The sequence below is a fragment of the Macaca thibetana genome, chromosome 12 (assembly GCF_024542745.1).
Source record: "Macaca thibetana thibetana isolate TM-01 chromosome 12, ASM2454274v1, whole genome shotgun sequence".
Classification (NCBI taxonomy): Eukaryota; Metazoa; Chordata; class Mammalia; order Primates; family Cercopithecidae; genus Macaca; species Macaca thibetana.
The window spans coordinates 3,319,188-3,340,060 of NC_065589.1; the positions used below are offsets into that span (position 1 = coordinate 3,319,188).

The 20,873-nt window shown below is 51.6% G+C and overlaps 1 protein-coding gene across 7 annotated transcripts in view; it reads left to right on the forward strand.

Annotated features, from left to right (window-relative positions):
• The window catches only part of HDAC4 (histone deacetylase 4), a 357,624-nt gene that overhangs the window by 92,803 nt on the left and 243,948 nt on the right, over positions 1-20,873 (forward strand). Inside the window, exon 1 of one of the 7 annotated variants that reach the window (XM_050751483.1) lies at positions 4-295. The exons of the other annotated variants lie outside the window; for them this stretch is intronic. The gene's annotated coding sequence lies outside the window, so the exon portion shown is untranslated. Of the gene's footprint in view, positions 1-3; positions 296-20,873 lie in introns of those variants that run through there. 7 annotated transcript variants of the gene reach the window in all.

A 20,873-nucleotide genomic window follows, 5' to 3' on the forward strand; every position in this document is an offset into this window, starting at 1 on the left:
AAGTACCAAGTCGGTACGATTAACTCTTTTTTAAGAAACTTGTAAGGGATTTTCTGTGCTGTTATGTAACTGCTCAGTGTCTTCCAGTGAGCTGGCGGCTTGTTATCAAGAATCCACTTAGAATGTTTGAACTCAGCCTCTGGGGGAGCTGGGAGCATTGTGCCACCTCCAGGTGCCTACAGCGCGCTTCCGAGGGCTTGGGTGTAGAGGAAAGGGAAATCACCTTTCGCCTGCGACAGCCTTGCCCTTGGGTCCGGAAGCAATGAGGACTCGGAATGTGAGCGCCCTGCTACAGGTACAGGCCCCAGGGGAGTGAAGGCGCTGGCGGACAGCAGTCTTGGCACTTTGTGTTAGCAGATTCAGAGTTTCTGCAGCGGCTGAACCCCTGCACTGGGCTGTAAGTGGGGACACCCGGAGGCCTGTTAACTGCACTGTGCCTGGATTACACCATGAACATAGATCTTTGTGCTTTTGAAATACAGAAAACGAGCTCACCTAGATGCGAAGTGTAGTTCTGGAAGCAGTATCTGGCTGTGGATAGAGGTTATGTATTCCACCAACAATATCTTCATGATTGTTATTTTCCTTTGGTAGCTGATCTTTCAGAGAGATCTGCAGATTCCTCACTTTGCTAAGACCCTCTGGAAACAGGGAGCTAAGTAACTCCTCACTCCCGAGTTGATTATAGCCTCATGGAAGTGTGGAATTCTTATTAGGAAAGACTGTTGCTGAGTGCCAAGCAGGTTATCCTCTTGTCCCGTGTCACTAGGGGGCCAGCTTGATCAGGGAGAAGGTGAGTGTGGCTCCCTCGCATCCCCAAGGCAGTGGACTCCCCCCGGTCTCTAGCTCTCTTGTCCCTAAGCTGATAGCTCATGGTCATGGAGGGCTTCCTGCATGCTGACCACCCCCAGCTCACAGATGAGGACGCTGGGACCCAGGGAGGGTGAGTGATGAGGTGCAGGAAGGACGAGTGCCAAGGCCCAGGGAGGGCATGTGACGGGCCCGGCTCTCACCGTTGGGGGTGGGATGGGCCATCCTTGGCTCCTGGCGGCTCGTTGCTTTGCAGCGGCTGGTTGCTGTGTGGCCACTCACTTTGGGGGGAGGGCGACACTTTGCTGGGTGTTGCTGCTGGGCCTTGTTTTCCGTTTTCAGGTGGGGATCAGGAATTCCGAGAGAGTGGCTAAGTGTGATGTGGCTCGGGGTGTGTGGAGATGTGTGTGACAGTCCCCAAATCCACAGTGGCTGTGGGGTGGCATTTCAGGCCGGTAGAAATGCCTCTGGAAAGAAAGCATGAAACACTCAACATCCTCATTGCGTTTTGCTTATTCTAAAAGAGAACATGAAGAAGATCATCCCAGCAGCATTTGCTTAGACCGAGTGCGGTCACGAGAACATTGTCTGAGTGAGGAGGGCTCCTCTCACATGCGTTTTCTTGAGCAGGAGTTGTTGTTTGGCTATTTGGAAAACCATGTTTAGGGTGCCTAGTGAGTCTGCGAGGTCCAGGAGGCAGGGACACTTACTTTTTCTAGGCGAGAGGATGGAGCTGCAGAGATAGGCCTTAGTGACCACTGGGCCTTCGTATCTCTGGCAGGTCCCTGACTGGTGGTGGGAGGGGAGTTCCTTTTTGTGGCTACTTGGTCCTTTGACGACTTGGGGTACCCACCCTTCAAACCCCTCCCTCCTGGGGCCCAGTGGCCACCTCTGGGCATCACGGGGAGCCACTCTTGTGTCGGCGTCTCCAGCTCCTCAGTGCTCTGCTTCTAAACAGAACACCCTCTTGTTTCTAAAAGTAGCCCATGGTCTCCCGAGGGTCCTGGGCGCAGCCCCCACTCAGCTGAGGATGACCACTGGGGCACGGACCCTACCCCAGGCCCTGGGCTTTGTGCCCAGGGCTCTCTTCTCCTTCCCTGTCAGGGTTTCTAGACCCTTCGTGGTCACCCAGGGTGGAAGGCAGGCACAGAGCTGGAGGGTGTGGCCTGAGATGGATGACTCGGGCCTCCAGGCTCACCGGAGCACTGAAGTCCAGAGGGCGAGTGTGGGAAGGATGGTATCACCCACCCTGCCGGTGGCCCCTGTGGTCCTGCGGCTCCTGCTGCTTCCAGGTCACCCTGGGCCCAGGGTGCAGGGCCCGCTTGGGGAGGTGCGCACTGGAGGCTCAGGCCCTCCTTGGACACTCCTGAATGCCCCTGTGCATCCCTGCAGCTCCTCCCAGAAGGTTCTCTCCATCCTCTCTGGCTCCCTGGGGGTGTGTGGGAAACCAGGCCAGGGTCTCCTGGTTGTTGACTGAGGTGGGGTCCTGCCTTCGCCCCTTAGCATTCACCCCCTACCCCTTATCACCATGTAAAACCCTGTGGGCCCTGGGCCCTGGCTGCTCTGCCATCACCTGGGCAGTGTGGGGGGCACATGGGGGCACGTGGGGCGCCTGTCGTAGCCCCTGTGTTTGACCTTGTTTAGGTGAAGAGCACCCTTTCCAGCTCACATTTTGCATCACGACCGGGAAAGGTACGAAGCGAGTGTGTCGGGGCCTGGATGATTTGATGTCTCTACGGGCCGAGTATGGGACACACGATAGCTTGGCCCCGGGTCAGGTATTAGTCAGTCCTTGCTGGCACCTGGGCAGGGACACATCCGTGGATGGGGCCTGGCCAGGTGGCCTCTGAGGTCCTGTGTTGCAGTCACTGACTTGCTGGACCTGGGTGGGGGCTCACCCACCATGGATGGGCCAGGTAGCTTCTGGAATCACTAGAGAGATGAACTTCTTTTGCCTTCTAAATGTGTGAAAAGATGGGAAATGAGAGGAAAATAAGGGGAAATCAGATCTATTCAGGAAAATGACTTTCCAGGGAAGAGCTGGGGTCCCTCCATACCCAGAACCTTCGGTTTCTAGAAGCAAGGTGGACCGAGGTCGGCAGCATTCTTTGAGACCTTGAGTGATGAAGTAGTTACTTAGGGACAGTGTTTCTCATGTAAAGCCAGGCAGTCTAGGGCACTAGGAATCATTTCAGCGCTGGGGAGACGCAGACGTTGCGCTTGCCCACGGCACTGCGTTCATCTGAAATGCTGGTGGCTACACACAGCTCTTTATTGCTGTTCCTGCGCGGTGTCCTGGAACGCTGTCAGGTTAAGGGCAGTCTCGTTCGCAGTCGAGTTTAGGGAACGGGGTCAGAGAGCACTTGCTAAAGCTTCCTGTGCGCACATGGAATTGTGTGTGCATGTGTGTTAAATAAATGTATTTCAACCTGAAAGACAAGTTTCATGGCCATGAGTCTAGGGATGGCTAGAATTTAGTCACTCAATGAAACTAAGCCACACCATCACAAATAACGTGAACATGATTGGAAAACAAACTCAGTTCTTATTCATTTACCTACAAGTCTGGAAACTTCTAGAACTTATTTCAGCATTAAAATAAATAGTTTTGTTTTTTTTTTTTTTTTTGAATATACAAATATACAAAAATAAGGAAAAGTTTGAAAGCCTCTTGCCCCTCTGTCCCAGACCTGACAGAGTGGCTTCCACAAAGAAAGGGGCAGAAGCCGGGGCTGTCAGTGCCTGCAGGACGTTGTTGGCCTCACAGATGACCCAGACTCCCCAGTAATGAAGCCGCAGACCCACAGCGAGCCGCTCACTCCAGGCTCAGCCAAGCTGACGGGCCAGAGGAGTAAGGAATGTTCCCTACCATTGTCCAGAAAATGTAACGAGGGTGAAGGTGTGCCAAGCAGACTCCCCGTGTCAGCCCCGAGGCGCCTGCCATCGCTTTCAGAAACCTGACTACCAACCTAGATCAAAACTGACTGCTTGGTCATAGCCATGCAGTTAGAAAACACAGCAGCAGTCCTCAGATGAGTGTGACCATATTCATGTTACTCAAGTTGCTTTATCATCTGCATTTGAAGGAATGTGGTGAGCCTCCTGTGTGTGCCCACGTGGCAGTGGGCACCTCTGCCCCCCACAAAGGCTAAGAACACAGAGCCTGCAGTACAGGCCCTGCCTCCTGACATGCCCCAGGCCGGCTGGAAGAAAGTGTGGGACTGTCCCGTTGACATGGGGAGGGGATGGCTGGACTCTGACGCTCACTGTGTGTTCTCTGCTGGGCCGTGTGGCTCCCTACAGAGACTCTGGGTGCCCAGTATTCACCTTCTCCTATGTGTGTGTATATATATTATATATACATGTATTTACTAACTTAGAAAGCCCCCAAACGGGCCTTGTTTCTGCTTGACAGCATCCACAGCATGTCATTCCTAAGCCCCACTGAGGAGATTCAGAAGCAACCAGTTCCCCCCGGAGCCTGCACGCTAGGCACAAGGGTCACAGCTTCGTTGACAGCTCCTGACCCCAGGAGCCGAGGGCCGGACGTGGTAGGGCCTGGCAAAGGGGCACTGCCTTGTGTGTGAGGTGTTTCCGCCAGTCAGTCCCTTTTAAAAACAGCGTATCTTTTGAAGAACAAGAAGTTTACGCAGGCATAAACAACTTACTTTGCGCATGGAGCTTTTAGGACGTTTCATGTCTGTTACATTATAGCCTCTGTCCTCATGGGGGCTCTGAGTTCAGCAGCGCCTGAGCTGTTAATCTGCTTTTTCAAATTATTAATAATGAAAGTAACACCATGCCACCAGCTGGTATCATTTCATGCTTTCTGTGTGCCTGGTGTTTACACGGCTTATCTCATTTAATCCTCCCAGCATGTAACAAAAATACTTGCAACAGGTACTGCTCCTGTGTGGACTCCTACCCCCAGCTCACACTGATTGAGGCCTTCCTAGCTCGGGGCTTTGTGAATATCCTGCTTTTATCCTCATTTATAGGTAAGGAAGCTGACTCAGAGAGGTTAAGCAGCTGGTGCTGGGCCCGCACCCAGGGGTCTGATGCAGAGCTGGTCCTACCTGCTTTATAAGCTGTGGCTCAGAGGGCGCTCCGGGGGCTCGAGAGCACCTGGCGGTCTGAGATGAAGACTGGGGAGGCCTGGGAGGCAGGCGCTTGACTGAGGCAGGAAGTGGGACCTTGGGGCTGAGTGTTCCCAGGGCCATGGGGCGGGCCTGTGGGTCTGGTGGGTGTCTGGGGTCCCCAAGAAGCCCTTGTCACGGGGCTTCGCTGCGCCCTGCAGTTGAGCGCAGGGGACGCAGCTGTTGCCGCCGCTGTTGAAGAGTGAGGGTGAGGCCTGCAGTTGCCGCCCGATGTTGTTGACAAGTGAGCAGTTTTTCCAGAAAACATGGACAGTGTCAGGGCTGACTTGAATTTTTTACTTGAGGCAACAGCTCAACCAGTTGGTTTTCGCAATTGTGAGTTAAAAAAAAAAAGAAAAAACAAACAAAAAAAGAAAGCTGACAATGTACCATTGATGAGAGGATTTTTAAGGGAGAGCAAGCCACAGGCCATCCTGAGAAAGGAGCAGGGAGACCGAGGAAACTGCCGCTGTGTCTTGTTCGTGGGGTGCTTGTGACGCTCTCACAGGACGCCCCGCGGACCACGCCTTGGGTGCTCAGTGGCAACTGCAGAAGGGTGACGTATGTTCCCCTTAACGCCAGACGGCGGATCTTGATGGCGGAGGAACCAGGCATAGAGGAGGACAGGTCAATCCGGGAGCGTTGATAAAAAGGAAGAGAAACTTATCTCACATTGTCAAGCTGTCGGGGCTTCCAGGGACCTTGTCCTCTAGGCCTGTCCCTGTGCCCTCCTGTCCCCAGGCCTGAGAAGCCAGGTGTGGGGTGGGAGCAGGCCAGGGCCAGGTGCTTCGTGCCCTGAGGCTCGAGTCAGGCTCTGTGGCCACTTTGAATCCAGGGGCCCGCCCTGAACTCTGAGCTGGTCTCCTGTTCAGTACGCAGAGGTGATGACCTCTCCCACCCAGGGCATTTGAGGACTCCTGAGGTGGCAGCAGTGATGCCCAGCTCAGCATGCAGAGTGCCCAGGCAGTGCCCACCCCTTTCCTCTCCCTGCCAAGGCGTTCTGGGCGTGAGCCCGCATGGCCCCCTGCTTGGGGCTGTCACCACAATGCCATTCCTCACACGCCCCGCAAGTCCCTTCTATGGGTGAGAGCCTGACTTGAGAGACTATTTTGGGGAGGGAGGAGTAAGATGACCTGCCCTTCTCAAGAGTGAGCGGTTCTTAGATGACTACCTTGAGCAGTGATGGTGCTTCCTGCAGGGGTGCACCCACGAAACGCTCTGCACGAAGCACATTGCTGCCTTGCTCAGGCCCAGGGAGAGTGGAGGGTGCTGTGCTCTTGGGCTGGGTCCTGGCTCAAGGGTTGGGGGCTGGAGCACGTCCACCAGAAAGTCACTGGTGGCTGGGCTGCTTCCGCTGTGTTGCTGGAAGAGGGGCAGCACCTGCTGCGGTGTTTGCAGTGCTTGGTCATGGCCCCACGTGGATTTTCCTTCCTGGTGGAAGCCGTTCCGTCCCCAGGTTTTCAGCTAACCTGTCTGAGTTTTGATGAAGAGAGCAAGGGGTTTTGCTCATCTGGATTCCTGTGGAAGGGCCTCCTCTCTCTGCTCCTATTTTCTAGCTTGGCAACTCTAGCGCTAGTTCTGCAATATTTGAATTTGAGTAGCCAGAAGAATTTGCTGCCAGGGTGGCCTTGCCCTTGACTTTGAAATGAACTCACCCGAGACTTCAGCTTGATGCCTCCTTTGGCTGATGCTGGGTTCTGGGCTCTGGCCGCCGCCTGCCTGTCCGTCACAAAGGACCATGTTCTCCAATCAGGATGGAGTTCTAAGCGTTTCACAATAGAGCCGCAGGAGTTAGGTTTTCTGTTCTGGACAGCCTGAGAATGATACTAAGAATGTTTTCTGATTGATTTGGTGAGCTGTCTGTTTATAACGTCATTGGAGATGATTTTCCATGACTAGGAATTATTCTTGACCTCACAGTAAAGGACTCTGAAGCCCTCATCCTCTGCCTGTTTTTTTGTTGTTGTTGTTTGTTTTTATTATTGTTGTTGTTGTTGTTTTAAGAAAAGACTTGTAGCATCAGTCTTAGGCGTACTCTCCTTGGCAGTAGTGATGGGCAAGGCACCTGATGGAGAAACAAAGCGTGGTGAGGTTTTTACCATTCAGGAATCATAGCACAGTAGCACTGTAGTATTTCATCACAATTTACTCTTTACTTTTTTTCATAAAGAAACAAATAGGCCTACGGTGACTCTCACCTGTAATCCCAGCACTTTCGGAGGCTGAGGCAGGAGGAGTGCTTGAGGCCAGAAGTTTGAGACCAATCTGGACAACATAGGGACACCTCTTCTCTACAAAAACAATTAAAAACATTAGCTGGGCATGGTCGTGTGCATCTGTAGTCCCAGCTGTTCAGGAGGCTGAGGTGGGAGGATCCTTTGAGCCGGGAGGTTGAGGCTGCAGTGAGCCATGTCATGCTGCTGCACTCCAGCCTGGGTGACAGAGGGAGACCCTGTTTCAAGAGAGGAAAAAAAAAACAAAAAAAGCACCAGCAGAATTTAGAAATGTGGGCCAGTGTGGGAGCCTCACCTGGCATCACTGGCCTCGGGCTGCTGCTCTCACCCTGGAGCCATTACTTTGAGAGCAGATCAAGGACTCAGCAGGCAGGAGGAATGTTCATGGCAGCAGCAGTCCTTGCGCTGCACACGCACACCACGGCCCCACCATCGCCCCTCGTCATGGCTGGGATGGGAGACAGACTTTAGAAGCAGAGCCTGGGCAGAGGGAGATACCCGCTTCCAGAAGGGGCCTCCTGCTGCTGAGTAAGGGGGTGGCGCCCGGCCGGCTCAATGAAGGGCATGAGGAGTGCTGGCTGCGCTTGGCCTGAAGGGGTTCCTGCAGGAAGGCCTTGCTCCCCGATGGGGCTGAGGGACCCAGCTGAGCAGGAGCAGCAGGAGGAATGGGCAGTGTTCTTGGAGCCCAGAGGAGGGGCAGGGCTTGTCCTTCTGGACGGGTAGCCCCAGGAAAAGAGAAGCCCAGAGCCAAGGGCCCTTGCCCCAGGGAAGGGTCCCACGTGGACCACAAAGACGCTTCTCTCTGCAACCCTTCCTGACACAGCGTGGACATGATGGACGGAATGAGGAAAATGAGCTGCTTCTTTCCCTTCTCTCTCACTTCTCCCTCCCGTCACACAGCATGCAGTTATGGAAGAGGATGAAGAAGGAAAGAGCAGTTGGAAAAATTCCGTAGGAACTGGAGAGGGGAGGATCGGGTGTTTTTACAGCTCCTGGGGTTGTCGGGGAACGAGGGTGTGCTGTGTCCACTGCTGCGTCTTCATTCCTGTTCTGTGGGAAAGCCCAGTCTGGCTTCATCCACATGGATGGAGCAGAGTCAGGTTCAGTTGGGATTTTTTTTTCCCGCTCATTTGGAAAAAGAGGAAAAGACAAAGGAGGGCTTTATAAAGAAGAGGTCTCCTTGGACCTCCTCTCCAGGACTCTCTGCGATGGTGGAAAGGGTCCATAGCGGCAATGCCTGTCGGGGCAGCCACTGGCCATGCCTGGCTGTTGAGCTCATCAGTGGCCACATCAACACGTGGATGGTGTGACCGAGGAACTGGATTTCAAATTAAATTAAATTAAATTTCAATTTAAGTAACCACATGTGACCAGTAGCTACCTACACCGCACTCTCAGGAAGGCTCCAGACGGAGGGTTTGAGGATCTTCCTTTATCAGTGATTTGAATGGATGAGGCTTAATCTGTTTGAATTTCCCAGTTGGGGTAAAAAGAGGGAATGCTTGTACTGGAATGGGAGTAGGTTCACAGCGCACGGCCTGGGCCAGCATCAGTGTGTTGCTGAATTTATGCTCCTTCCCAAGGTTGTTCGGGAGGCTGCAAGAGACGTTCTGTGTTAGAGAGAGGGATGCACTGACTGTGCTGGGGGAGTTCACTTCGTCGTAAGGAGCAGAAATGCCCTCGGTGGCATGGATTGAAAGGCACTTATGGACGGAATTCAGGAGAAATTCATGGAGCGCTGCAGGGAGTCCTCTGATGGGGCCTCTCTTCCTTCCCCATCTCCCCTGCCTCCCAAGCCCCAGGACTCCCCGTCTTCCATCTGCTTGGTCCCCAGCTGCATCCCCACAGGCTCTCCGCTCTGTTGCTGGTTTGACTCGTCTGGTGTGTGCCTCCCCTGTGACATGCTGGGAGCAGAGCGGAGCAGCTGTGCCAGTCCCTGGGCCGCAGCTGGGCTGTGCTAGGTCCAGGGTCTGTGAGAGCTGCTGGGAGGCCACCAGTGCAGGTGGGCGGGAGCTTGCTTCGTGATTCCACCCATGACGCTTCTCACTCAAGGAATTTGCTTTTGTTTCCATGCATACTATTGAAAATCACTTAGCCAGTAAGCAAATGTTGGCCCTTAGCCTGTTAAACATTAGTACAAATAAGCGCGTGCTGCTGCCCTCCCGTTGTGCAGCTGTGATAAACACCACTTGCCCTGCCTCGTGTGCCTGTCTCTTGTGGTGTCGGCACCCCAGTGCCATGGTCGTGTGAAGGGATCAGAACATCTGCTTGAGATTAGACCATGTCAGCATTTTACTGGGGTTAGGCACCTCCATCCTGGTCATTGTACCACGCTGTGTCCCTCTACTGAAATATCTCTACTTGGTAGTCGCCTTTCTGCATTTAAAACAAAACGCATAAACCTATTGTATAGGATGAACCAGTAATGAGGCATTTTCACTCTGACATTGGCAGTGGATGTGTTGATGCTGAGAGGATATTCGTGGTGGCAGGCTGTCCCCAGTTCCGGGTTTTGGATATTTGGAATAAGGTAGGCTGTGACGGGCCGGGCGCTGTGGCTCACGCCTGGAATCCCAGCACTTCGGGAGGCCGAGGCAGGCGGATCATGAGGTCAGGAGATTGAGACCATCCTGGCTAACACGGTGAAACCCCATCTCTACTAAAAATACAAAAAATTAGCTGGGCACGGTGGCGGGCGCCTGTAGTCCCAGCTACTCAGGTGGCTGAGGCGGGAGAATGGCGGGAACCCGGGAGGTGGAGCTTGCAGTGAGCCAAGATCGCACCGCTGCACTCCAGTCTGGGTGACAGAGCGAGACTCCATCTCAAAAAAAAAAAAAAAAAAAAAAGGTACTCTATGGTGATGAAGGGATGCTTCCAGACTCAGTACATTTTGGAGGAAATAGTGTTGTTCATCATATGACACAGTTAAGTCTCTGAGAGAGAATTAAATGAAAATCATTCTAAGTGTTTGATTAATGCCTTTCTAGCCTAGCCCCTGTAGGTGGAGTGTCATGATTTCCACGTTGTTGGGTCCTGGATAAATGATTTAGCCACAGTCTCACGGCTCTGTAAAGAGTGGCCGGCTGTTCCTATCGCTGCTGATCCTGTGTGCGCTGTGCACCAGATGTGGGTGGAATGAGGCTGCAGGAGCACCTGCCTCCCCAGTGGCTATGATGACTAAATGAGGAGGCCCCTGTAGAGTGCACAGCGTTCACCCGGTGATGGTGTGATTGTAACAGCTGGGGTTGCTGGGACCCAGAGTATCCACGGTGTGCATGCACTTGAACTTCAGGATTCCCTATTTCCCTCTCAGGTGCAAGAGCTCTGGCGAGTCTGGATCCCTACACATGTGTGTCAGGTTCTGGAAACATCTCTCATCTCCCCGTGATGCCCAGGGGCTCCCCCAGCCTCTAGAAGCCACTGCTTGTCCAGGGCGCCAGCAGGACAAGCTGTTGTCAAGCCTGGATTTGATCCTAGGTCTGGTTGCTTCCGGAATGCCCAGACGGGCCTCTGCTGTTCCCTGAGCTTGCTGTCAGCAAATGTTTGGTGACGAGAATTATTTGGTTTGGAATTTCTTGTTTATGTTTTTGTCCATTAAGTTTTTATCATGTGAAATATGTTTTATTTTAGCAAACCTAAAGACCCATGACACACAGGTATCTCTTCCATATTGTGCTAATTCCTGCCTTTTTTTGGTGTCTTCTCATCTCAGCATCAGTAGTGGTGGCCGTGTGGGGACAGAGGCACTTAGCAGCAGCGGTGCCGGGAATAATGATTTGACGTGAGGGATCTGTGGAAGAGGCACACGTTGCTGCTTGAATTCCAAGAACGCTATTTACCTTTTTGTTTTGAAAGTTCACTTTCAAGGCCTCAGTTTTCTCAAAAGTTCTAAAGTGATAAACAGAGTTTTTCTAAGATTTTCTTTTTGAATTGGGGCCTTTGATGTGGCACAGCCCTGTGTCAGGTGGGGCTGAGCCCAGAGGGTGCTGAGGGGATGGGGCTCACGGTGACAGCATGGCATGATCCCGAGACAGGACATTGACGCTGTGATGGGCGCTGCCAGTGGGGCCTGGCATCCCCAGGCCTCGTTAGCCGGCAGTGACCACAGGTGATTCATAGGCATTCTCATGCCCTGCTTCAGCTTCCCTCAGTTCAGGAAACCGCAGCACAGCATGGCTCCACAGCAGCCGGGGAGCTGCAGAGTCTGGGCTTGACCCGTGCACCCCCGTCTCAACCCTGTGCTATCACACCAGTGTCTGAGTTAAACGGCAGTGCAGAGCTCTGGGTCCCATCTTCTAGTGGGACCTTTGTGGCTTGCCCACAGGTTGGCAGCATGGAGCGCTGCTCTACGGGGCAGCGTCGGACCCTTTCTGGAGCGGCGTCTGCTTTGGAGGCCCTGGTCGGTGTCTGACGGAGCTGTGGGCCTGCCTTGTCCTCCGGCCGAGGCTTGAGCGAGTGCTGGCTGCTTGTGGGAAGGTTGGGGGCTCAAGCGCCTTCGTGATTGCCTTGCCCTCAGTCCCCACTTCTGTCAGAACTTACGCAGAGCAGCACGTGGGGTCCAGAGGCTTCTGGGGAGCCACCCATGCCCCTGACCCGAGGATACGCAGGCCAGCCCTTGTAGGAAGCAGCGTAAGACTTAATTCCTTTTTTTTTGAAACACGAAAACAAACAGAAATGGGAGTTTTATTTGTTCCCTGCAGCCCCGCGAACATCTTTTGGAGCCAGCTAGAGAACTGATCATTTCTTTGGTGGGGACAATCAAATATTGAATGTTGAGGGAAAGTAGGGCAAATGGCTCCAGGATTGTCCATTTTTGACAGACCTGGTGAGTGAGTTTAATCATTAATCATTAATCCGCACTTTCTAAATTTATCTGCCCCGAAGCATCTCCCGGGCAGAGGTGAAAGTCCTGGTTCCCATGCCCCCTTGACCCGACTGAAGCACAGCTCCGGGGCCTGGCAGTGGACACGCACCCCGTTTCATCCCTGTCCGGAGACACATGTAAGCAGTGCTGCCTCGGTTTGTTATTGAGTGACTTATTTTCAAGGAAAAAGAGCCAGAAATGATTAGATAAATGCAAAGTCCTAAAAAAGAAAACAGCGCTGTTTCTCTTAAATGGCAGCCAGCATTGTGACCCTGATCTGCCGAGGCCTTGCAAGGTAGTTGAGGCCGCAGGAAATGTCATGGGGTGACCTTTAGAATTAGAGTGTCAGCACTCAGCTGGCTGCCTGCATCTGAAAAAGGAGACATTGTAGCCAGTGAAATGGGGAAAAAACCAGAAAACCAGCTGGGCCAGGGCGCTGCAGGACTGGCTATGACCACCCTGTGCCACTGTCTGCGGAGTCCCTGGTCCAGGCGGGTATTGGCCTCCTTCTGGGCAGAGTGCTGGTGTCCAAGCCCAGGGCACACATACGGCCGAGCACATCCTCTGTGTGCGTGCATGTGTGCGTGCATGTGTGCGTGCATGTGTGCATACCTGCATATGTGCATGTGCGTGTGCTTTTGAGAGTGGTGGCTTTCTGACTGAACAAGCAGAGTGGTCAAGGACATGGCTCCAGGTCAGCCCTCGCAGGCTCCAGTTTGGTGCTGCCCTTTTCTTGCTGGATTAACTTTGGACCGTCCCTGAGCCTCTCTGTGCCTCAGTGTCCTCATGTGTAAAATGGGGGTGACAGCATCCTCAGCTCTGTCCTGCTTCTGTGAAGACGAAGAGTCCCTCTGTAGATACGCGCAGTGCCTGGTAGCTCTGATTACTGGCTTTTCCTTCGGCGCTCTGTAAGAAGCTGTTGCAAATGAAGTGTGAGTTGGTGACAGAGCAGTGAAGAGGCTGAGGAAGACAGTGAAGGGCTCTGGGGCACTTGTGATGTGGTTTGGAGAGACAGCTGCCCTGGAACTCACACAGGTGGCCCGCTTCTCTGGTCTGTTTGTGCAGAAGTCATTGGTAGTGATTTTGGTGGTGGTGGTGGTTTTGGTGAGGATGTCCATTTAAGAAATAAAATGAAGCTGAACGGGAATGGTAAACGAGACACAAAACAGAATGAAAAGCCTTCCAGAGGCTGAGCATGAAAGGAAACAGCAAATTACAAAGTGAGAATGCGAAGAGCTTTCTCCTTTAACAAACCAGGGTGCATTGTTCTCCTTTCTAATGATAAGGGAGGTCCTGTTTGCTCTGGGAAGTTTTAGAAAGGACAGAGGCATATGAAGGAGAGAATCTCTCTGACTCCTCCTAGTCCTGTCACCCTGGGTTCGACTGTGAACATTTCCATGCGTTTCCTTCAGGCTCCTGTCTTGTCTCGTTCTCGTTGATTTGTATGTCGCTAGCTTTTGGGTGAAAAAAATCTACTCTTTTGCTTCTCACCCTTGACAGTTTACTGTAGTCATCTTTTCACATTATTAAAAAACCCTTAGCAGCTGTTCCCTGGCAGTAAAAGTCTTATCAGACGGGCGTTGTCCCGAAGCCGTTGGACAGAGTCTTTCCTGGGCCTCCCTGGCCTCCACACACCTGCCCCCTGACTCAGAGCAGAGGCCTAGCGTCTGCGGCCCTCTGTCCTGTCCTGAGAGCACACAGTCCCGACCTGGATGACGCTCACGTGACCTGAGGGAGGACTGGCATGGCCCCATTTTACAGAAGAAGAAGCTGAGACACTGAGCTCCTGGCCTGGGTGGGCTGTGCTGCCTCCGAGGCCTCTGAGGCAGGCTCACCTGCTCCCCTTGCTTCCAGCTCCCTGTTCTGGCACCAGCTCTGCTTGCTATCCTGAGCCTCAGCCATGAGGAATTCTGGGGTGCCCACAAATACCTCTCTGTGTGCCCCAGCTGTTCCCACTACTGTTGTCCCTTCCCAGAAAGAGAGAGCCCCACCCACTCAGAAGCCTAGGTCCGACAGAGCTCTTCCCTCCTTTCCACCTTCAACGTGGACTCAATTTCCGAAACACAGTGGCGCAACCTCCTTGCAGTCTCTTTACTCTCTTTTTTTCCCATCTCTGCCCTGGGAGCCGAGTAGCCTCCAGAGTCCCTGTCAGCCTATCCACAGCTTTCAGAACCTTTCCAAAGTGCAGATCTGATCAGTCGGGCCTCTGCCAAGGCCCGTCAGGAGCTGCCAGTGTCCACGTCCCCATAGCGAAGGGACAGCCTCACTGAGTGCTCTGTGCCCAGGTTCGGAAGGGGCTGCCCCTGCCTGGTGATTGCGGTCCTTGTCTGAGTCACTGTGAGGTGATAGAGGTAGATCATGGGGCACTTCTATTTTAGCATAAATGTGACACTTCAGTGACCCTACACTGCACAAAGCATCCACGAGCTTTCTGCCTGACTTGTGAGAATGAGCTGCTCTTCCTCCCATAGGCAGCAGAGGGTGGGCTGGGAGACGATGGGCAGGTATTTGCGTGGCCCAGTTCTCTCTAGAAATGTCTCTGTCAAATTAACAAGTGGCAGTTAGTAAATTGCAAGTGGATTATTTAAAGTCCTTCTGTTACTTTTAGAGTTCTGGGGGCCTAGCAGGTGCTTAGCAAATACTAGTTAAATGTTTTCCCACTAGAAAGGTTTTCTAAGGAGGAAGGAGGCTGGTGTTCTCACTGTCAGGGTTTTTACGCCATCCGCTGAGTGCAGGTGTTTTGGGAGCACCTAAACTGTATGTCCAGGTGATACAGGTTAGTTTCCCAGTATAGGGTGCGATGGACCCAAAACACAGGAAAACCATGTGGCCAGGCACAGCAGCTGGAGGCCCAGTGGCTGGAGGAAGCCCAGAGATGTCTTGTGCGTAGCCGCTGCTACGCTCCAGGAAGCCTGGAGGTGCCCTCTGTGTTGGTCTGGGGATCCCTGTGTCCACAAGCAGGTGGGCCTCAGGCTCCAGCTCTCAGCTTCTCCCGGGCTCTTGACCCCTTACCTACCACCTCTTGGTAGCAAGAATTTGACCTTTCTCCCATGCTCCTTCCCTGCTCTCCGCCCTTGTTAATGTTCCGCCCCTGCTGGGGTAGATTTTATCCCCCTTTGATTGTAGAGGGCAGGGCCCTTCTCAAATAGGGTTTTCTGGGACCCTGCGGTTTTGCAAGGTGTTTAAAGTTTTTCACCATAAAACTGAGGGCAGGGGGGCAGGCCCTGTTCAAACCTCTTTGGGGGAAGCTCAGAGAAATTAAGAAGGCAATTGCTACGTTCAAGCCCTGGGAAGCTCCCAAGTAGAGAAGCCAGCGGGGCCCTGCCGAGAAGAGCCTTTTCCAGTTTATATGTCATGGACCTCCTGGCCCCTCACGGGATGCCCTTTGGGAAAAGCCTTCTGAGGACTGACCCAGCTGGAGCAGGTACCTGGGAAGGAAAGTCATTTCCAAGGGATTCTGGGCTATGGGGAGCTGGCCGCTGGCCTCACACCTGAACCTGAAGGCCAGGAGGGTGGTCTCATTTCATGTCCATAGGGACATTCAGCTGTATTTTTTAAGTAAAACTGTATCTAATGAAGCATGCTGTTTTTTAAGTGATAGCTTCCGATCGGAAATGTTCTTTTTCCCTCTGAAAGGCCCGAGCAAGGTTTGCGCTTAGTGTTGTTGGGTGCCTGCTTCCCCCCAGCTTTAGTCCCTCGTCGTTTCTATTTGGCTGTTAAAAGCACGGTCTAGGTCCACGTGAGAGACCCGGTGAAAGAGAGCCTCCTTGGCTTCTGGTAATGAACTTCCATCACCCCCCTTCCAAATAAAGAAACAAAAAAGAAATAGGATCCTCTCGACCCAGCCTCCCGCCTTAGTCTGCTGGTTCATGACCGTGGATCATGCCTTGTTTGACCTAACCCGCTACTTGGCTCGAGTTCCCGGACAGGATACTTTGACTTGATTTTCTGGAATTAAAGAGATGCATTTTAGATGCGGGTTGGTGGGTCTGTATTTTCTGGGCCCTGCCAAGTATGCCCACAGGGGTACTGGTTTCTTGCTGGAGTGGTGGGGTCACTGCCAGCCTGTCAGATTTGCTTGGCTGTGGACTCCAGATGGACAGCGGGGCTCAGCCTCCACTGCCCATCTCAGCGCAGAAGCTCTCCAGGGTCTTTATGTCACACATCTAACAAACAGCCAGTGCTGGAAAGGGGTTTATGCTCTAACACAGAGAACAGTGAGTGAGGGCATCTTGTCTTCTGCCGTACCAGGTGGAGGTGACCTCAGGCCCCCCTGGGACTGCTTCTGCAGGTGCTCTGGGAGCCAGGGCGTTGCAGCACCCGTCCGGCTGGGAGTCCCCGTGGCCCGTGCCTGCCACACTCTGACAAAACACCGGAACACCCGGGGCCCCACCCACCATCCTGGGCGTCCCCCGCCTGCCCTGCCACGGTGGGCAATCACAGCCCCTGGTGTGGCCATCCTGAGCTGGGCTGTATGCACAGCCTTTGGTGTGTCCATCCTGAGTTGGGCTGTGCGTGCAGCCCCTGGCGTGGCTGTCCTGAGCTGGGCTGTGCGTGCAGCCCCTGGTGTGGCCGTCCTGAGCTGGGCTGAGCTGGGCTGTGTGTGCAGCCCCTGACATGGCTGTCCTGAGCTGGGCTGTGTGCACAGTCCCTGGTGTGGCCGTCCTGATCTGGGCTGAGCTGGGCTGTGCGTGCAGCCCCTGGCGTGGCCGTCCTGAGCTGGGCTGTGTGCACACACCAGCATCCTGCCCCATCAGTTGCTGTGCTACAGACAAAGGAGGGATCCATTGGAGCGGGAACTCTTGTGAACAAAGGTTCTATTTTCATGCAAATGTAATCGGCAGCTCCCAGGGAGAAGGCCCAGCTATCGCCAAGTGCCTCTTGGCGATGGTGGACATTTGAAATCTCCTTTAAGAATATCTAATATGTGTGGACTTAGAAGAACCAAATAAAAAGCTCTCACATAGATATCGCCCTTCCCCCGACCTGCCAGCTAGGGCTGTAAGTAGAAATTAACCTAAATTAGGAAGATAATTGTTCCTGTGTTAATTGTAGGTTGTCTTTTAAAGCTGTTTTCATTTTCCAGGCCTGAGCAGCAGGCTGGCTTCGGGCCCTACCATGGGTTGCTGCATTGACACCCATGAAAACCAGAGTTCCAGAGGGCGATCTAGCGGCTTGCCTGCTTTCCAGAGCTCCAGGGTCTCTAGATGATGACGTTTCTTTGAAAATCCCACTGCAGCTCTTTCTGTGTGCCTTGAGTCCCCCTGCCACCCAGGGGACCCCTCTTTGAGGGCAATCAGGCTCTCAGCCCAGGCCACGTAAACAAACACCGGCTATTTTCAGCAAGCCCTTGGTGTCTCAGCTGGCCTGGCTTGTGCACAGTGGCTGGCAAGGCCCATCCCCAGTGTGCACTTGGCCCTGGCCAGCCTGGGCCAGCCCTGGCAGGCAAGCGATGCCTTGGAACGTTCTTACCCGCCATGCTTTTCAGTTTTCTCATAACGCCCCCTGGCACTCGACAGAAGCGTCACAGTTAAAAGGGGGCTGAACAAGTACCCCAGAGACTATTGTATTTGGCGTTTTCTTTGTTGGGAACTTGGATTTCTGTTTGAAAGTGCTTGGTAAAACCTGCCGTCTTCCCTGTCCCAGGCGCGCACCAGCAGGTGGAGGCAGGCGCTGCCTTCCGAACAGCTCTTTCCTTTTGTCCTCGGTTTTCTCGAGGCCTGGCTCACTTATTCCATTAGTCATGATTAGATAAAGCTTTTAAAGAAAAATCCCCACCCCTTGCCTTACTGTGCCGTGAACAATTCCTGAGTGAATGAGTGAAGCCACCCACTTCATAGGAGCCCTGGAGGCTGCCTTTCACGTGGATTTTCAGGTGGGCCAGGCCCTTTATAGAACCCCGGCCCTCCCCACAGTGCCCTCGAAACACACTAAACATGGGGGTGTATGTGAGTGCATGTGCGTGTGTGCGTACGTGAGTGCGTGTGTGTGCATGTGCGTGTGTACTGAGTGCATGCATGCACGTGTGTGCATACATGAGTGCGTGTGTGTGCCCGTGTGTGTGTGTGTGTGTGCCTGCTTTCATTTCAGGAGCTTGCCCTGCCTGTTTTGATTTTTCTAAAGATTGACACTCCAAATCCTCTTTCCCTCCAAAACTCACTCCGGCTGATATGGAAGACTCCTAGGGTCTCCAGTTTTACCACATTTTCCCTAATCCACACAGAAGGTGTCCTTCAGCCACATAAAATGGGCCACTCATCAGTGCTGGACGTCCTCACGCCATTGGTGCTGGTGTCCCCATGTCGCTGGTGCTTCAGGTCACGTGTCGTTGGTTCTGGGTGTCCCCACAGCCTGGCCTTAGAGTGCTCTATTTCTTTATAGTTAAGGAATTAGCTCAGCTGACAGGGAACTAGGTAAGGGTAAAGTCTGATAACATGGAAAATGTTAGTGCACATTTGAAAAAAGAATTAAATGTAGTAAAAATGTTGATATATTTTAAGTTTGAATGACAAGACTTGAGTGAATTTTTGCTGGTTAATGTTGTGTCTTTTGATTAAGCCATTTCAATGGAGTGTATATTTATATTAACTCTTGATGACTTTTTTATTTGCAATAATTGAATTAGAAAATAAGATACATTTTCTATAGTCGATAGAACTTTATTTTATTCTCTCGTTTGTTTTCCCTAACTCAAAAATGGTGAGTGAAGATCACGATGCTTTTTTAAAGTTTAGGAAGTGGTGAGCCATCCAGAGGATAAGGTTAGGTGTAATTTGAAGGATGATTATGCAGTGAGGGTTTATGCAGATTTGTGCACTAGTGTTTACAGTAGGGAAACTGAGGGTTATAACCAGGGCATTCTCAGAGTTTGGGCAGGATCAGGCAGCGGGCAGACCCCTGGTGCCCCATCAGGCGGGGACTTTGGGGGGTGCTCTCCGCTCCCCGTGGGCTCCCACCTCAGATGAGCCAGGTGGCTGGGAGGAGGCCTGCGGCCCAGCACAGTGGCCGAGGGGCTGCTGCTCCTGCCCCGTGACGTGTGCTCTCTCCCCAGCCTGGATTTCCAGGCTCCAGAAGAGAAGACCTCTGCTCCTCCTGTGTTTTTATTCTTTATTGGCGTGGTGCTGGGCACTTAGTTGGAATTCAGTAAAGGCTTGGTGAGTGAAGAAGGAAAAAATGTTATTTAGAAGTGTTTCACTCGACTTCCTTGATCTGGAAACACGTACGTAGTATAACAAAAAAGTTATATGCAAAAACAGTTCTTAAATGACACATCGACTAAGCCAAAAAGCAGACCTTTTCTTTTGTGGTTACTGTTTTTTTGTATTTTGTTTAAAAACAAAACAACCCCGAGAAAACCTTTCCTACCTCAAGGCCAACAAGATAACCTTGTATATTTTCTCTTAAGGCCTTTGACGTTTTGTCTTTTGTACTGAAGCCTTCGGTTTTTGTGTGGGGTGCAGGGTCGGGATCAGTTTCGTTTTCTTTGCTCATTTTGAGAACCATAATGTTTGGCACTTTACACCCTTTCTCTGGGATAGCTGTGTGGCCAGCTCATCCTCCAAGTTCGGTCTGTTTTGGACCCTCCCTGTGCTCAGCTGCTCCAGAGCCTATCCTGGGGCCAGCGGGGCACTGTCTCCTGGAGAGGCTCTGCAGCCTCACTCCCGAGTCTCAGCCCCTCCTTGAGACTTTCCTAGCTCCTCCTAGGCTGTGACTTATCTGGAGACAAGTTCCTGTAAAAAGCCAAGCCTGAAACTTGATTAGAGTTGCATTGACTCTGTGGATGAATTTGAAGGGAGGGTTGGCATCTTGATAGTATATTTGTGTGTGTGGCTTCTCTTTCCCTCGGTTAGGTCTTCTTTACTGTGTTTTTTCCAATAGATTTTTATAGTTTTCTCCATAAAGGTCTTGCCACGTGTCCAGTTAGATTTCTTCTTTATTCTTTGGTAGATTGTAGTTGTTTTGTTTTTCTGCTGCAGACAATGTATTTTTTTTTTCTTAATTAAATTTTTCCTTGCTAGTTTTTGGAAATGCAGTTGATTTTTGTATTTTATTTTTATATCCAGTCATCTTATTAAAATCTTACACATTCTAAAATTTTTTTCTGTAGATTCTTCAGGGTTTCTAAGACAAAGACTGTCAGTGTAATGATGCTAGTTTAGTGTCTTTCTCTCTAATTCCTGTGTTTGTTTTCCTTGTCTTACTGTGCTAGCTAGGAATTCCAGTTCAGTTTTGAATAAGAGCAGAAATACTGGGCTTCCGTCGTCCTTGACATTAAAGAGAAGGTTTTTAACATTTTCCCAGTTTAAGCGTGATGTTTGACATAGGTTATTTTAGATTCCGTTTTTCGAGGGAAGTTCGTGGATAGCTGTGTTCCATTAGCCAAATGCTTTTACTCCGCCTGTTGTGATGATTGTGTGGTGCGAATTTTCTTTAAACTTCCCTGATCTCTTCCCGTGGATTCAACTTGTTTGTGATAAATCGTGTCATTTTCATACTTTGCTAGTGCTTCAGGATTCTTCATCTCTGTTCTGGAATTGGAGGGGACGGTAATTTTCCTTTTTAATGTCTTTTTTTTTTTTTTTTTTTTACTTTCAGGGATAGTTTATTTAAGATTAGAATTAATCATTCCTTGAAAGTTTGTAAAAATTAAACTCAAACTATTTGGGGTTCATATTTCCTTGGTGATTTGATGTTTTAACTACTGATTTAACATCTTTAATGGTTACTAATTACCTGACCTTTTAATTCCTGTCATACGGATTGAAAAGAAAGTTTTTAGGAGTTCTACTTAATCTAAGTTTTCCATTTTATTGTCATGGATTTGCTTCT